The sequence below is a fragment of the Pinus tabuliformis genome, chromosome 2_1 (genome assembly GCF_031772625.1).
Source record: "Pinus tabuliformis cultivar Carrire ecotype Pingquan chromosome 2_1, CPIR1, whole genome shotgun sequence".
NCBI lineage: Eukaryota > Viridiplantae > Streptophyta > Pinopsida > Pinales > Pinaceae > Pinus > Pinus tabuliformis.
Window position 1 is genome coordinate 978,752,685 of NC_142299.1, and position 18,078 is coordinate 978,770,762.

Genomic DNA, 18,078 nt, shown 5'->3' on the forward strand with positions numbered 1-18,078 from the left:
TTGTATTGTATTTCTAACCCTACACCTTGTGATTTCAGCATTTCATTTCTGTTTTAGGATTAGATTTACTTTTCATGTTACTAGATAGTTAATAAATGAAGAGATTATATTTTCCCTGTGCTTGATGTTATATGATGATTTTTGAATGGACGCTACTTATATTATATTGTGTGTTGCGTGGATGCAAATTCTGCATTCTCACATTCTTTCGATGCAACAACGTGTCCCCAAGTTGAGCCAGATGTTGACCACTACATGTCAACGACCCATAGCAGTACACTCCCTTTTTTCGCAAAAGGGATAGTGCCTGATCGATGTGTCCGTGCCATCCAGCTATCATCATCAACCTGATTATCATGTTATAATGTAGACCCATTCTGCATGTATATGATGTAAATAATCTTAGCAGAACCATGTCATGCATGTAATGGCCTAGGTAAACCTACTTTTCTAGTGACGATCTACATTCTGGGAGGTTTTTTGTCTCATCGATCCATTCTCGAATGGTCGGCAGAGTTTTCCTTCAGTTTCACCCCAAAGCCGGAATGTATCTTGTCACTGGAATCTTAGGCGAATCCTAGTGTTATAGATCAAGTCTATGTAAAAGTGATTTGGGAATAATCCTGACTATTTGGTTAGGTTATTTTATTATAAATTGCTTGGTCTGCTGGATTATATTTGTGTCGCAGAAATGGGTAGTCTGTGAGGGTCTATTACAAATGGGTTTTCCCCCTTATGATGTAAAATATATGAAAATTATGATGTAAAGTGTCTTGAGGGCTGGAAAAATAATTTATCCCCTCATAGGTTAATTAATTAAATTTTCTGGTCAAAAATTAATTAAAATCCTAAGTCAAAAATTTAATTAATTCTAGGTCCTAGTTAAATTTAAATTCTCCAAAGGCAAAATTCGTTGGTCCTTAAAAATCAAAATTTAAAAGGTCCCGGGACTAAGGTAAATTAATTATTTTGTTAAATTTTAAGCCTTTAGTTCCTGGGGGTCAAGTCAAAGTCAAATTTTTAAGGAAATTAGCTCAAATTTTTTATTTTTGAGTTAATTAAAATACATTAACTGAAAAATTCGAATTTCCTCAAGAATTTAATGTTTCGACAGATGAGATTAAAATAAATTTTAATCCTCATCAATGGCCGAGATTTCTTTGACGAGGATCGCTTGAACTTGCCGTTGGAAGATTTATCTTTAAATAGGAGGTCATTTGTCAGTTGCTTCATCCGATCTTTGAGTCGTGTGCTAAGCGAAAAGCTCTCATGTAATCTTTTTTTGAATAATAAAGGAAGACTTTGGGGTTAATATTTGCCGGTGTTACTCTTCATGGAAATACTGTAAGATATGTAATTTTTTATGCATAATTTTTTTAGCCATTGATAATAGCTTCTGAAGAGTGATTTGAGTAGAGGTATTTTTCTCAGTTGCTGGAGTTTAAGTAATAATTTAAATTTTGAATGTAATAGCAAGTATCTCTATTTATGTTAATTTTATTATTATTTGCTCACTCTATTTTGATGGCTGAATTGAGTTTTGCAGGAAAGTTTTAATTCTTTAGATCTTCGGGCGTTAGGGGAAGTTTTCGGTTGGAACAGCCAACTCCCGATCCATATTTTCTGAAGAGCCGAACTTAATTTGATCCTGGGCTTAACATAAGATTTTTATTGGTGATGCATGAAGGGTTTTGAGCTAAGCACCTCCTTTAATTATTATTTTTTATGTGTGAAATTGATGAATCTGGTTGTTGAGAGCCTTAGATTATCAGATCTGGGAGCGGAGTTGGACTCGCACTCCTCAGATCTGATAGATCTACCATTCCTGTGCATAGATTTGTAAAATTTTTGGGTTTCTAACTTGGGTTTCTTGGGTTTTATTTATCTTTGTATATCTGGGTTCTGGGTGTTTTTGCTTTCCAGTACAGGTTGCAGATCTGAGGGTGAAGTTTGATTTGAAGCTAGATCTAGGCCCTGGAGGGTAAGATCTGGCTTCAAAATCATATTTGCAGCAATATTATCCAGCCTTTTGCAGTCCAAGGGTTTTAAATTTTTTTGAATCTGGAAACGATTTTATAGGGGTTTCATTAATAAATCTGAAGCAAAACATATCAACTTAATCAAAAATTTCTGGGTTTTATTGGGCCACCATTTTCCATTTTGTCTGTTGCCTGGGGTTTTTGTTTTGCATTTTTGCTGCAAAGATTTCGAATTTTTTTCACTGCCTACTTTTTTTTCCTTATCTCTATCTCAAACGTTGCTTGATCTGTTGCCTTCCTGCGTTTTTCTCTTCTGCTGTCTGTCGTCCTCACACCCCTTCCTTGATCCTACAAAACCCTCCTCCCTCTTGCTGCGGTTCCAAACCTGCGTTTTCCTCCTTTTGAAACCTGCCAAGCCATTACTACAGCTCTGCGTCCCTCAAACCCTGCAAAAAATTGCTGTCTTTCTTTGTTGCCCTTTGCATGCCTTCATTTCTCTGATCCGTAGATCCTTCTCTTGCCGCGGCTCTGCTTCGTTCTCTCCCCTCATAGCCTCCCTCCCGTCAGCTTCCCATCTGCGTCCATTCCATCGACCTGCAACAGATCTGCACCTCATATCTCTTCATTCCTTCCTCCCTCCGCGCGTTCTTCTGAATGCCTAAACCTGCATAACCCTCATCGCTCCACTATCGAGCTCCTTTGTCATTGCCTCTTCAAACCTCCTTGCTACCATTGCTCCTCGTTACTGTCCGTTGCCATCGAGCTCTTTCATGCTGCCGCCAAACTTGCAAAATGATAAAAGTGGACTTGCCTTTGTTTTGTCTTGTTTTAATTTGTTTTGACTCCATTTAGTTTAGGTTTCTTTTAGATAGTTCGATTTTTTTTATGAGCTTTCATTTTTGTTTTTATTTGTTTTTATTTTCTTTATTTAAAAGAAATCTAGAAAAATGGAAAAGATTTTAATTCTTTTTTATTTTTGACCTTGACCCTTTTTGTATTTTAAATTTTATTTTAATTTGTTTTGATTTGGATTTGGATTTCTATTTATTATTATTATTGAAAATAAAAGATATAAATCTGAAACCCTAAAAACCCAAAAATAAAACTAAAAAATAAAAAATGACCATTTCCATTTTTATTTTTCATGTGACTTTAGGACTTTCTAAAAAAATTTAAATCAAAAGTATTTTTTCGCATTTAAAGGTGTCTTTTTTTTTTTTTTTTCTATATGGCCTTTGGCTCATTTGAAAAATTTGAAAGTTATTAAATCCTTTTGATTTGCTTTGGTCACATTAAAAAAAATTCTTGATTAATCATTTACCACATTAGTCTTGCTTCATAAAACTTAGCACATCAAATTTTTTTCCTAAGGATTAGTTAAATTGTTAATCTAGAGTTCCTTCTTGGTGTTCTTTTCGTGTGTTAAGGGTAAAATCTAAATGAGAACTTTTGTGGTATTAAGCATTTTACTTCTCCATAGTCAAACATACTTAAAAAATTTTGTATCTAAGATTGACTATAGAAAAGTGGTAAGTTTTCCTAGATTTGGGTCACTAAGCACAAATCTTTTTAATTCTAGGATTGTGAATTGATTAGTATTTAAATTTCATAAAGTATTTGGATCTCTAGAAATTTAATTGTTAGAATATTTTGCATCTATTGAAATTGATCGTCATTGCTTGAATTATTTGATGTTCGTTACATGCTAGATATTTTGCGAATATTTTCAAGTAATTGTTAAAGTACTCTGTCGTGGAATTGTAATAAATTGCATATCTTTGTTTCCTAAGTTGAGTATTTTTTGAGCATCTGTTGACATTTATTTCAAGGAAGTTTTTGTTCTTTTTGAGCTATAATTGTATCAAAAAGATTTGAAATAATCTTGTGGTTTAATTGTAATATTTTTAGGAGTTTATTTCTAAGTCTTCATCCAATAAAGCGAACATTTTATTTTGGTGATTAAGGGCTTTTGCGACAATAGTGTTTCTAATCCTCGGGTCTAACTTCTTCTCATCATCTAGTGCATTTTCATATAAGTTAGCTTTGCATAAATAAAATTTACTTCCAAGCATAATCTTGGTCGATAGAGAGATAGGCATCCATCTGTTGAAGTTTCTAAATTTATTTAGTTAAAAACCCTTCATGCACTTTATTTGATTTATTCCTACCTACTTGTTATCTTTCTTAACAAGTTATTTACAATGTAAATACTGAAAATAAACACTAGTGCATGCTCAACCTAAGTCACAGGGTTCGGCGAACCTGAACCTTCAGGTTCGAAATTCGCCGAACCTGTAGAAAAAAAATGAGGTTCGTTCAGGTTCGGCGAACCTGAAAGCCGAACCCGAACCCGAACTCGAACCTAATCGAACCAGTCGAATTCGAACCCGAACTCGAACCCGAACATAATCGAACCTGGCGAATTCGAACCCGAACCTGCAACCGAACCTCATCGAACCTGGCGAATTTAAACGAACCCGAACGAACTGGAACGAATCGGTGGTTTTCTGGACGGTTTTCGTGGAAAACAGTGGGCCGCATACCTGTTCTTCCAATTTCGCGCCAAATATCACTTTATAAACAGTCGAGCCCTTTGTGTTTTGGCACACACTGTCGGGTTGAACTTGAAAGTTCATTGCTGAATTGCTGAAGCGCCTGAGCCGCGAGCGTTTGTTTGTAGAGTGGTCACTGTAGTGGTCACTGGTCAGTGGTGAGTGTGAGTCGTGAGTCGGTTAGAAACTTAGACGACGCCGGACCGTGGACGACGTTTGAAGTTGTGCTGCACGCAGAGTCCAGGCCTGAGGCCATCGAGATTCGACCGTCGACGCTGCACCGGCACGGCACCAGTTTGAAGTTGAACTTCGCAATTGCACCGCCAGCCTCCAGCCTCCAGGTTCGGTGACAGTTCTATCGTTATATCACTTATATCACTTATCAGTTCTATTGTGACAGTTCTAGTCTGCTATAGTTATTTCTTATGGTTATCCAATATTTTATAGGGCAACAACATTCATGACGACATCTAACTAAAGTGGGTTGTATGCGATGTCCATGGTGGCAACGAACTGGCTGTTACGGTGGGAACGAATCCCGTTAGAAATAGATATCATGACTCTTCCCCTTTGAATGGATTCCGATGGCCAATAGCTCCCATAAGTCTCTTTTAAATGCCAACCAAGAATTTTTTTGGCACTGTACAAGTTACAACAACAGATATAACTAAAAAAAATGCCAAGGCTGTTGTTGATTTTCCAGTTAAATATGATATGCTCCTTTTGTGATAGGAATGCCAGAACCCTGCCAATACACAAAATGCCATGCTGGTCCCTTTAACATAAATAGAAAGGTTGTCTTAGCATCACAAGGAATCCTCCCAAGAGCATAACCTTTAGTTGAAATGGTGGAAGTTACAGGAATCACCTCACAATGAATTATCCTTGGAAATCTTGTAGATGGAATTGATAGGAGTGTAGCAGTCTGCACATAAAAATTCAAAGAGGAACCCCATGGTAGTGACAATAGACTGTATCTGTAGATTTTTTTTTAATAATGCAAGCTTTAAGCTCACTACGTGGAATGGTCTTTGAAGTGGGCATACATTTAGGAGTTTGATATAGGAGAGCTATAGCTTGAATTTCATTCTGCTTGGTTTTAAACTCATTGTTTACAAATTACAAGCTTTTAGTTAAGCCTCTTCCAATAATGTGTTTTGAGAGAAAAATTGGTTCCATTAGAGAGGGTTGATGAATAAGCATCTCTGCTATGGCCAACAGAGTAAAATATATATAATATTTATAACTTTATAACTGAGACTGGTATCGGGTGATCAATTTTACTGTATTAATCTAATCTAGCTTTTTCAGATAAAAAATGATCTGAAATTGTTTAGACACATTGTGCGTTAAGTGGTGATTGATTCCTATGTCCTGTATACAAAATGTTTTTAATGAAGTTTGGCAAATAAGCAGCTGTATCCGGTTAGAGGGGGCAAATAACCCAAGTTAACCATGACTGGTATCTGGATATTAGTTTTGTTAGAGAGAACCCATTACTCTTAGGCTAGTGTGTGTAAGTGCAGTACCAATAGCAAACTTTTCACTGTGATGAAAGAGAGAGGGCTTCCTTTTGCTTCTGCTTTTTATCAGCAAAAGAAGTCTCATGCTAGGTACTTATGAATCATGATGCTACCTCTAACTTGTAAGCTGGCTGTAATATACTGCTTGGTGTGTCTCTGTATATTTTTTGGTAACTGTGCAATAAATGCACAAAAACAAGGAGTAACCAATACCATATGATTTTCTCTCACTGTATTTCTAAAGCTGGCTTGGATAATAGTTAGTGTCTATACAACCAAACACCGAAAATAGTAGAAGGAAAAAACAAGTAGGCCTTGCCTCTAGGGACTACATAGTTCAGTGATAGAAAGAGATTGCATTTTGGTATCCATTGAAAAAACAAAGGATTTTGGATAAAAGAAAGCTAGGTCTAGTTTTTCGGTTAAACACGATTCATAATTTTTTATTTAGAATTGAACCTAGTTTGCATTTTTCCATTTTAAAGCCACATTTTAACGAGACAGAAGCTAGATTTTCACTATTACATTTTTATCATTAATTTGGCAGATCTATTACATATCTCACTTCTTTCAGCAGATTAAGCTTCTTTTGGACAGAAATTTGACAGATATGAGTCATATGACCATGATTCAGTGTTTCCATGATTCCATCTGTAATTTGACTGAAAACATACTAAACTTAATGAGAAGGCACCTAAATGCAATCCATAATTGGATCTGGTTCCTTCAACAGAGACCTAGAGTTATCTTCTAGAGTTGATTTACTGTTTGGAGTCATAGAGTCATATGATAATGATGCTATGCTCTGCCTCTAGCCTGAAGTTATGGTTTCCGTAGCAAGATTATGAGATCATAATTTAATGAATTAATATGATGTAATATGCTGTTGCCCTCCATTTTGTTTAATGAACTTCAGACAATCAACTTGTACAGCTGCTATACCATTTGGCATTTAGTAACATCTTTGAGAATAAATTACACAAATGATATTATGTTTAAAACAACAGGACTACTGGATTATAAGTTATAACTTGCTTGGTGAATATGATCCAACAATTCAGCCTTACATGCCACTTTATTTCATTTTGCAGTCGTTTGGGCTGCTTTGACTTTCTAATGGAAATTCAATAAAGCTTGCTACCAATTTATTTCTCCTCAAATTCACTAAATACACATGTTATAAACTTATAACTTATAGCCTATAATTACTGTTAAGTGATAATTACAATAGGAAGTGATAATTACTGTTATTTAAATTTGAAAGATTTGAAGAAATTGGAAAACTGAAATTTGAACAAGTTATGCATGATTTGAATGCTCATCAAAATATCAAGTTTTATTTGTATTTGAAAATTCCATTTCACTATTTTATCATTTGTTTAAATTCGAATTTTAATATGCCATTGCCAACAAAAATGCAGACATATTTGTTATGGCACCTCCAAAGTCAACGGCAGAAGGATGGAAATATGTGGAGAAATTGGACGGGCCTCATGGGAGGCATTTGAAATGCAAGTTATGTAATAATGAATTTTTTGGATCTTTAACTAGAGTCATGGACCACTTGCTGTCTGTCACTAATGGCAAAGGAGGTGGCGTTGAAGGTTGCAAGAATGTGTCTGCAGAGCTCAAGGAGACACTTCAGAAAGATTATGACAATATACAAAAGGCTAAGAAAGTGAATGAAAACAAAAGACAACGTGTTCAAACAGAAATTGCAATGAATTACAATTCATTCTCTGCATTTTCTTCAAGCACGGTTGGTGTTGGGGATTCATCTCAGTCAAAGATCAGTAAATCAAGTGGGACAGCCACATTAAATACTTTTTGGAAGCCCATGCAGAAACAAGCAGTTGATGATGCTGTAGGTGATATGTTTTTTGAATGTGCAATTCCATTTAATGTGGCAAGAAGCCCTTACTTCATCAACGCATGTAAGATGATGGCAGGTTTTGGTAATGGATATCTCCCTCCTAGTTCTGAGACCATAAGGACCACTATTTTGAAGAGGTCAAAAGAAAGAGTTACAAACAATTTGCAGAAGATCAAAGACTCTTGGAAGGAAACAGGGTGCACAATTTTATCAGATGGCTGGTCAGATATGAATCATAGACCTCTTATTAATGTGTTGGTTTCTTGCCCTAAAGGGGTACTTTTTTTGAAAGTAGTTGATGCATCAGGGAATAAGAAGACCTCTGAATTTATTTTCAAGATTTTAGAGGAAGCTATTCTTGAGGTTGGAGAAGAAAATGTGGTCCAGGTTATAACAGATAGTGCTTCAAATTGTGTTGGAGCAGGAAAAATGGTCATGGATAAATACAGAAGAATATATTGGACACCTTGTGCTGCCCATTGTCTTGACTTATTGTTACATGACTTGGCAAAGTTTCCATGGATTAATGAGACAGTTCGGAGGGGGAAACAAATTTCTCACTTCATATTTAACCATCAACTCACATTGAGCTTGTACAGGAATAATGCATCTAGAGAGTTGCTCAGGCCTTGTGACACCAGGTTTGCCACATATTATATTACTATCAAAAGGTTAGTTGAAGAAAAAGGGAGTATAAGAGGTGTTTTTTGCAACAATGAGTGGGAAAGGTCTCATCTTTCAAAGGAAGCTAAAGGAAAGGAGTTGGAACAGGTGATTTTAGGGACTGCTTTTTGGGACAATGCTGAGAAGGTCTTAAAAATATGTGAACCAATTGTTGATATGCTTCGCATGGTTGATAGTGATACCCCTTCCATGGGTTTTGTTTATGAGGGCATGGATCGTGCTAAAGAAGCCATTGCAAAATCTTTTAATAATGAGGAAAATGAGTACATTGCAATATGGGAGATGATTGATGAAAGATGGAAGATGTTGCATAGTCCTTTACATGCAGCAGCTTGTTATTTGGATCCTAGACTCTTTGGGATAGAAAGAACAAATGATGCAGAAGTCATGAATGGCCTTTATGATGCAGTTGAACGGTTGGTCCCTGATCAAGAAGAATGCAGGAGAATTAGAGAGCAGCTCCGAGCATACAGGTTGGAAGAGGGAATATTTGCAAGGTCTAGTGCAGTACAAGATAGGCCCAATATTCCTCCAGGGAGATGGTGGCAGTTTTATGGATCAGAGACTCCTGAATTGCAACGTTTTGCAGTTCGTATTTTGAGCCAGGGATCAAGTGCCTCTGCTTGTGAAAGGAACTGGAGTAGCTTTAACCATATCCAGTCCAAGAAAAGAAACAAATTATTGTCTACAAGGTTGGAAGACCTTGTTTATGTTCGCAGTAATTTGAAGTTGGCCTTGAGTAGTGTGGCCAAAGATGCATCTAGTTCCTACGAGCCATGGTTTGATGCTGATTTAGAGCCAGAAGAAGATGATATTAGCAGTGATGGTGATTCACTAGATGATCCAAATGTTGGAATTCCATCTATTGATGACTTTGATGATCCCCATTCTAGTGCCTTTACTATGCCATAGGCCCATATGCACATGATGATTGAGAGCTTTTTGATCATACTAGAGTCTAGTAGGCCATAAGTATAGACTATCTATGTTTTTTGAATTTCCTAGAACAATTTTATGGATTATAACTATTTGGCAATGGTCTTTATGACTTCCTTATTATATTAGCATTGATGATGATGAGCCAAATGATGGAATTCCATGTGTTGATGACTTTGATGATATTATGACTTTGATGATGTTTAAAATTTTGAAATTTGAAGATGTCCTACAATGATGTGTACGTTTAAATTTTGATCATGTTTTGATTATGTGATTTTTTAAAAGATTACTAGTATTTGACATTCATTTAAATTTTGAAGACTGAAAATTATGTCATTTCTTTTTGCAAACTACTATTGTGTATGTTTACATTTAACTAGATGTTAGAATGATTACATTATTGATGTATGTTTACTAATAAGAATTTGTGTTCATGTGTTTATGGATTGATTTTGAATTTTCTATTATTTTGTCATATATATATATATATATTGAAAAATATGTATAGTCGAACCTAATGCCGAACCTCATTCGAACCTGATCGGAAAATTCGAACTCGAATCGAACTTAATCGTTGTCGAACTCGAACTCGAACTCGAACCGTGTGACATAGTGCTCAACATATTACAGATCAGCAACTAAAAGAAACAAGAACAAACACACCACATGATGCCATTATTTTTAGACTAATGTCCTCGGAAAAACCCAATGTGGGAAAACCGGTGCAGCTATCTGAGGGTTTTCTTATTAAGCAATATCAGAGTACAATCTGGGTGCCCAAACTGGCCTACCCAACAGAGAATTTCCTTAGCAGTAATAACTCTCGGTTTCTGACAAATCTACTGGCTGAAACCCCGAATAATCCTTCTGACAGCTACTCAGCACCAATTTGCCCCAGGAACCCCAGCGTCTGCCCAATTTGGACTGTGTCAGCCTCTCCTAGCCCAGCACTGGCACTGTGTCAGCCTATCTTGGCCTGTGTCAACCCCAGGAGGCTCTGTGTCAGCTCTCTGAGCCTATGCGTCAGCGATGCTGGCCCCTCTGGTGCTCTGCGCAACACTTAGCTGTCTCTGCGTGGCCCTGCATGAACACTGGCTGCTCCTGCGTCTCTCTCTGGCTACTTTGATGCTATCCCGGCACTATCTCTGCCTCTCTGTCTCTCTGTACTCAATGCCCGTCAATTGCAACTCCCGATCACTAATTCTATCTCTCTTAGAAAACCCCACTCTAGAGAATAGAATGATTGATCACTCTGGTGTGCTCTCCAAGTGACTCTCAAGCTTCTTCATATACTTTTCCTGTTGACATATCAACGGCCGAGATTAAGTCCCTAATCAATGACTAAGATTAGATCTTGCATCCATGTCTTTTGGACCATTCTAACACAGTTTCATATTAATTCACATTAATATTTTAATTTCCCTAAGTTTCGACTTAGGGACTCCCTTAAAAATATTAATTATTTTAAAATCTCCTGAACTGTTTAGAACTTGCCCAAACCCTTTCTGGGTATTGGATATCTCATGTGCCCTAACCACTCCACCAAATTTCGTGGCTAGAGCACATCCGATGCTACCCCAAATCAACACTCCTTCTTAGCGAGGACTGTGCTCTAGCAGTACTCCTCACTGAGTCTTACTCTGATCATCCGACATTGGTCCCTGTGCTGATGCTAGGCTTACTGCCCACCATCCTCTGCACTGCTGCCCATGGTTCTGCTACTACCACTGCCGCATATGTACAATAGCTCCCTCTGCATCTGCGCTGTTGCTGGTCCTTTCTCCCAGCACTGCACCTCCTCTCATCACGTTGCATCGTGCTGCCCACTGCTACACTGCAACTCAGTTACTGAGAAGTAAGTAACTAATCTCCCAACCTGACCTCCTTGTTGGGCTAGAGACCCTCCTGATGCTAAACCTCCCTCTGTCGCTGACAAGTGCTCCCTCTCTGACCTCTGCGTTGTTGCAACAACTCCCTGCATCTCGCACCATTGCACACCTCTCTGTGCCATCCTACATGGGTGCAACACTCCCGTGTCTCTCGCACTGCTGCAGCTTGCTAGCCTCGCGCTGTCTCAGGACTTCTGCACTGTAGCTCTCTTTGTCGCTCCATCTGCATTCGTCTCTACCCACATTAGCTAGTCCTGCTACTCCTCTTCGGCGCTCTCGTAGCAAGGTCTAATCCAAGAGGCTGGGTACCTCGAGGATCCTGCCCCTCATCGCCTATAGTCCGCCTAACTACAACTCGATGTCTCCCCAGTTTCATTCAAGTGGCGCGTGTGCACTCATGGCACAATCATCGTCTGTCAAAACTTCCTTCTCTGCCCGTGCTGGCACTGCCTTAGTCTCGGAAAACTCTCTCTTACTCTTCTTCCTTGGACACTGGGTCGCATAATGACCCAACTCCCCACAGTGGAAACACTTTATCTTTGAGAGATCTTTCTTCTTCCACTTTTCCTGCTTTCCCTTGGATGCTAGGGTCACATCTTCCTCCTCTTGCTTGACTTTGATCCCCTAGCTACTGCTACCTGTCTTCGACTGCCGTTTGATGATTGATTTCTTCCTGGCAAAGAGCTGCCCACATCTTGTCCCAAGGTGGAAGAGTCCCTCTGCCCAGTATACTCTGGACAAATACCTTCGAGTGTTCTGAGACAACATTCAGGGCTATCCTCACCATTAGCTCCTGATCCGGTGTCGCTCCTATAGCAGTCAACTAATCTTGGATCTCATTCAGTCCTCCGAGGAAGGTGTTAATCGATTGTACCTTCTTCATCTGATACGACCTCATCTGATTCTCAAGCAGCATTCTTCTCTGCACAAAAGTATGCTGGTACAACATCTTGACTCCCACATCTCAAATGTCGTTTCCTTCTCGGCTATATGTGGTACTACATGATCCTTGACCCCATCAAGGATAATGCTCTTGGCCCTCACCATCGCCTCCTCGTACCTGTCATTATCACCGGGGTCGACTGGGACAGCTATTACCTTCAAGGCGAAGTTCTTGACACGATTCCTGTCAAGTACGGATAAGATTCTGGCCTTCCAGACTGTGAGTTTGATGCTCCGTCTACTCTATCCTAGTCTCTTACTCCGTTCCGTGTACTGCCATGATACTCCTCTACTTCCCTCTTGGAAGTTCTCTGTTTGACTCCTCTGAGTCTCTACTTCCTGTCTAGAAGTTCTCTTCTGGACTCCCTCTGAGTCCTAATTTCCCTCCTGGAAATCCTTCTGGCGCTTGTCGAGATGCCCCCTACTCTGATCGTCTTTTCCAACCGCACCACTGATCCGGGTTCCTCGACTGGAAACCCTTCATAGCAACTCCTCTGTCCTTGCTCTGTAAGGTACTGTTCTGACTACAGTACCTCACCAGCTCCACTCTGCAATATTCATACAACCTTCTAGATCCCCACAACTGCCTCACTGTCAACTGCATCAGCCCCTCTGCCTCACGCTGGATCTGCGTCACCCCAGATGGGTCTGCGTCAGCCCTGGGAAGCCCTGTGTCAGCCCTCTGGCCCTCTGCGTCAACAACGCTGGCCTCTCTAAGGCTCTGCGCAGCTCCCGGCTGCCTCTGCGTGGTCGTGCGTGAGCCCTGGCTAGCTCTGCGTCACACTCCTTGGCTTCTACGTTGCTAGAAACAAGGTCTGTTACGTTCGGACTGCTGTTTTCTGCCGCTATTGCTCCGCTCGGCTGATGTCTTTTAGTCCTCTTGTGATCTGCAATCACGCTCTGATACCATGTTGAAGTTTCTAAATTTACTTAGTTAGAAACCCTCCATGCACTTTGTTTGATTTATTCCTACCTACTTGTTATCTTCCTTAACAAGTTATTTACAATGTAAATACTGAAAATAAACACTAGTGCATGCTCAACATATTACAGATCAACAACTAAAAGAAACAAGAACAAACACACCACATGACACCATTATTTTTGGACCAATGTCCCTGGAAAAACCCAATGCAGGAAAACCGGTGCAGCAATCTGAGGGTTTTCTTATTAAGCAATATCAAAGTACAATCTGTGTGCCGAAATTTGCCTACCCAACAGAGAATTTCCTTAGCAGTAATAACTCTCGGTTTCTGACAAATCTACTGGCTGAAACGCCGAATAATCCTTCCAGTAGCTACTCAGCACCAATCTGCCCCAGAAACCCCAGCGTCTGCCCAATCTGGACTGCGTCAGCCTCTCCTAGCCCAGCGCTGGCACTGTGTTAGCCTATCTTGGCCTGCGTCAGCCCCAGGAGGCCCTGCGTCAGCTCTTTGAGCCTCTGCATCAGCTACGCTGGCCCCTTTGGTGCTTTGCGCAACACTTAGCTATCTCTGTGTGGCCTTGCGTGAGCACTGGCTGCTCCTGCGTCTCTCTCTCTAGCTGCTCTGCTACTATCCCGACACTATCTCTGCCTCTCTGTCTCTCTGTACTCAATGCCCCTCAGCGGCAACTCCCGATCACTAATTCTATCTCTCTTAGCAAACCCCACTCTAGAGAATAGAATGATTGATCACTCTAGTGTGCTCTCCATGTGACCCTCGAGCCTCCTCTTATACTTTTCTTGTTGACATATCAACGGCCAAGATTAAGTCCCTAATCAGCGACTAAGATTAGATCTGGCTTGATCCATGTCTTTTGGACCATTCTAACACAGTTTCATATTAATTGACATTAATATTTTAATTTCCCTAAGTTTAGACTTAGGGACTCCATTAAAAATATTAATTATTTTAATATCTCATGAACTGTTTAGAATCTGCCCAAATCCTTTCTGGGTATTTTAAATCTCATGTGCCCTAACCACTCCACCAAATTTCGTGGCTAGAGCACATCCGATGCTACCACAAATCAACACCATCCATCTTTGCTTGAGAAACATGCTTTTAATAGTACTTAAAACGGTGACCTTGCAGTCATCAAAGCCATAGCTCTCTACAGTGCCAAAGGCACCAGGATATGTTAGATTATCAGGAGAGGTATCGTTAATCATGCCTTAATGTGCTTCACCTTATCTTCTCTCTGCCAATTACTACAAAATCAGGCTAAACACAGAAAGAATCGAAGGATTCACATTTAAATAGCCATTTAACTAAAATTAACCAAGATTCTTTCTTCTCACATTAGCTTTAGGATCTGCATTTCATAAAAGATAGTCATTCATTTAAGCAACAATTTCTAATCGATTACTTGGTCTTAATTTCCTTAGCAAGATCATTGACTCCATAAAGCATTGGTATCAATCATCTAAAATATAATCAATTCCTATAAGTCTTGCTAAATCTTAATCAAGTACTTGGTCGCTTCATTCTGTCTCTCAAACTAGTTGGTTCCCAACTAGTTCTTCTTCATTCCATTTTTCTTTAGGGTCTACCCCCCTTAGCCTGCTGTAAGGAGACAACTTAAACGAAGAGATTGGGGATCAAGGTGACAGCCCCCGATCTGAGCCGTTGTCGTGGTGCATAGACCTTCTGTGCGACAATAGGTTTCAAGAGCAATAAGTTTCTCTAGGTAAAAGAATTCTTCTTGATGTCTTTAGGATTTATTATAAATGTAAAAGAGTCATGTCATGTGTATAAAATTTTTTTATGAGTTCATGTAAATATGTACAAGTCTTCAAATTGTGTAACAATCCTCTAAGACTAAGATCATTGCCTCAAAAACAAACCTACCAAAGTCTGCAAGCAAAAACAAGGAAGAATACTTCATGTCGGCTCCAAATATGAATTAAATACATAAATGAAAGTTATGTCGGCTTGATAAAAGGACACATCGATTCATGAATGTATGTCGTCTCAATATAGGAGGCTAACCACTATAAATACTTGTTGACCCTTTCGCCTACACCTACCTACAAGTCAGTGAAGGGGTTGTCACACTAATCTCGACTCTCTCCATTTGAGCTATCTCCTAGGTTAGCTAAGGGGGTTGGTCCCTAATGAAAAGTTAATTTAAAAAGGATTCGAGTTTCTAGGAGAATTGTTAGAGTTAAATAGATTAGCTCTTTAAGATTTATAAGCAAAACATTGATATGAGCAATAACCATCATAAGATAAGCATGAAATACATAAACAACCAGTGTCTTCCAAGTATTTGCTCTTTAAGATATGAAATTGTATTTTGCTTTAAATGAAGTAAAACTCTTTCAAATGGAGAGCCAAAATAACCTTGAAAAGTGAAACACTAAATTGTTAGCACAAGATATTATAAATGCTTTCAAGGTGAATTAGTCTACAAATCAAAGCATGGAAACTATCTTGCTCAAAAAGTTACAAAAATAACTCAAATGTTAGAACAATATGACAACAAAGTATGTTACAAAAATAATCTACAAGAGGCTAGGCCAAAGAGTATGAGCAAGTTCTCCTCTTTGACTAGCCATGACTTAGCTCTTTGAATAAAAATTATTTTTTTCCAAGTTTGATATTTTGATGTAAGAAATAAAAGCTTTAAGAAAATTGAAAGAATCCCTGCAAGACACAAATAAGATATAGATGAGACTTTGGAAATCAAAACATGCGGGTTCTCTTTGAATATTTTTCAAGAATGGGTTGATTCCTCCGAGAATTTCCCCTCACGCTTGAAAAGCTTGATCAAATAATGATTCATTTACAAAACTTCACCACAAATCATTAAATCGACATGAAATTAAATAAGTGCAGTGGAAAGAATTCCTAGAGATACATCTATTATCCACTAGAATATTTATTTTCCTAAAGCAAATAATTAATTCTTATGCTAATATGAGATAGCTGCATACTAACATAACTTGAAACAAGCATGAAAGAAATAATGACACGAGGAAATAAATAGAAGCATAACAACAAGTCAAGAATTTACCACACATGAAAGGAGATGAACATCATCACGCTTTACCCCAAAGGTTGTTGTATTATATTGCAAGCAGTGAATGCAATCCTGCAGAGTCTCCTCGAGCACAATAGTTCGTATTACATGATACAATATGAGAGTCCATGGCTCTATTATATAGAGAGTTGGGAGCAAATCCCAATGAAGAATGACAATGAAAAATGGTATTGGAGCCAATCTAAATGTAGAAGTGATTAGACAAGTGGCATGAGGTGAGAATCCCCAAGAGAAATTCGAATCTGTTGAATTAAGCATCAATGCCAAGTGTAAAAATCGAATTTTGGCAAGTGGACATCATTTTTTTCGTCCCTTATGTGCCAAATTCGAATTTTATGATATAATGACAAGTGTATATGGGTGGTAACCCATGTGGGGACAATTTCCCACAAAAATCTCCACCAAATATTCTTCAAAATCCTCCCATATGTGCATTAACTTCACAAATTCGAATTCCCAAGTAAGCAACTTTCTCCTTTATGCCAAAAATTTGATTTTATTTGAGCATATGTCATTTCCTTGATTTTAGGAGTCCACGTCACCTTGGGACTTCACTTTAACTCCCCCATAATTTTCCACCTCATTTCCACAAGATTTAGCATGTGTGGATATTTATTTTTCTCCATTGATTTAATTTTTGGCTTAATTAATTGTCAGATTTTCCACTAAACTTAGGAAAAGTGGGTTTTGAGGGTTCAAAACATATTTTCAACCCCTCGAAGTGTGTCATAGTAGAAAGTTGAGGGTGAGAGGTGCAAATGTAATTACTCATACCCTATACAACTTCTCTAAACATCACTTATTACATTACAAATACAATTTTATTAGTAATTTACGTAGTGCGAAAAATCTAAAAAATTAAAAAATAACTTCCTAGACCTAACCAAATTCCACAATTTTTTTTGTGTGATCTAGTATGATAATATACATCAACTCGAGACACTAAGATGTGTTAGGGACTCAACCTTCAAACTGTCACCTCGGCTTTGGGGTAAAACGTGAGTGAAAAAACCCAAAAATTTATCCGTCTCTGAAAAAGAAGGGATAATTAACCAGATAACAAAAACACTCTAAGGTGTACTCATTTTTTGATCGAGTCCCAACATCCTAGTCCTGTTACAGACTCAAAAACTCATCATTACTAGTATCACTTATTACAATTCCCCGCAAAGTGTGGAATCTGGGTACAAGAAAGATGATGAGAAGATAGAAGTAGAGTTAAAAAACTCTATTGACTGATGATATATGATGGTACAAGTGTTCTCTGGATCATCCTTGGGCATGGAGTCTTCATATAATCAACAAGTGCCACTCCAGTGGTCAACATTTGGCTCCATATGGAGATGCATGCTAGATACAAAGTGATAGTGTGCAAGAACCTAGAATCTGCATCCACCGACAAAAGACATATATCAACAGTATCCATTCAAAATATCATCAAATGAAATAAAGTATAGAAACAAAGAAATGGAAATTTATTCTATGAGTATAAATGAAAATTTATTCATGAAATAAAACTAATTAACACAAAAATGACAAGGGATAAGGTTATAAATATGATACAAAAAGATGCCCCATAGTATTAGATGTCCTTAATGAAGTTCATGCTGAGAACCTAGTTACTTTCAGGCAGATCCATGGGCTGCTTTTCTGATGTGCCCTGTCCAATTT

General features: G+C 38.4%; 1 protein-coding gene across 2 annotated transcripts in view; it reads left to right on the forward strand.

Moving 5' to 3' along the window:
• LOC149203911 (uncharacterized) overlaps positions 1-18,078 on the forward strand; it is a 392,823-nt gene that overhangs the window by 159,669 nt on the left and 215,076 nt on the right. The gene's annotated exons all lie outside the window — the stretch shown is intronic.